A 664-nucleotide genomic window follows, 5' to 3' on the forward strand; every position below is an offset into this window, starting at 1 on the left:
AACGTAACATTTAATAAATTAATTATTAAAATTTTGCTAAAAAATATTTTAATTTTAAAGCCAGACCAGACAATTGATTGAATTGAACTCAGATGGTTAACTTGCGGGCATCGATTGTTCAAATATGCCAAGATATCAACCAGAAGAATATGGTTCTGTTTATACTACATTTGATTTGTTAGCTTTCTAAAAGCAGAAGTCATTTAATTGGCTAGATCATAATTTTGGCTCGCAAGTTTTGAAAAAATTAAAAGTTAAACACTCTTAAACCGCTAAAGAGGTTGCAGACGAAAGGTGTCATGCCACCAAAAACCTATGAAGTTAATCAGCAGAGACTATGAAACATTAATTGAGAGGTGTGCGTCATTTTCTGGTATATGGATACAGAAAAAAAGATTTGAAAGAATTCTGCATTGACCTGTATAGACCATATTTGTGACAGTAATTGTGTATTTTAACGTTTTCTATTTTTTCAGAGAGATTGACAGAAAACTGATTAGAGTATCAACGTTGTCAGGAAGGTTATTATTAAAATTGTTTTATTTACAACAGTTTCTCCGATCCGTCCTGTCCGAATGTGAGGTCTGGAAATATTAAAAGTTTTTTCACACTGTAGGATGGGTTGTTGTCACTACTGGTTTCCTTTCAAACTGCTGGGTTTATC

Source organism: Convolutriloba macropyga, chromosome 2, assembly GCF_964194025.1.
Source record: "Convolutriloba macropyga chromosome 2, txConMacr16.3, whole genome shotgun sequence".
Lineage (NCBI taxonomy): Eukaryota > Metazoa > Xenacoelomorpha > Acoela > Convolutidae > Convolutriloba > Convolutriloba macropyga.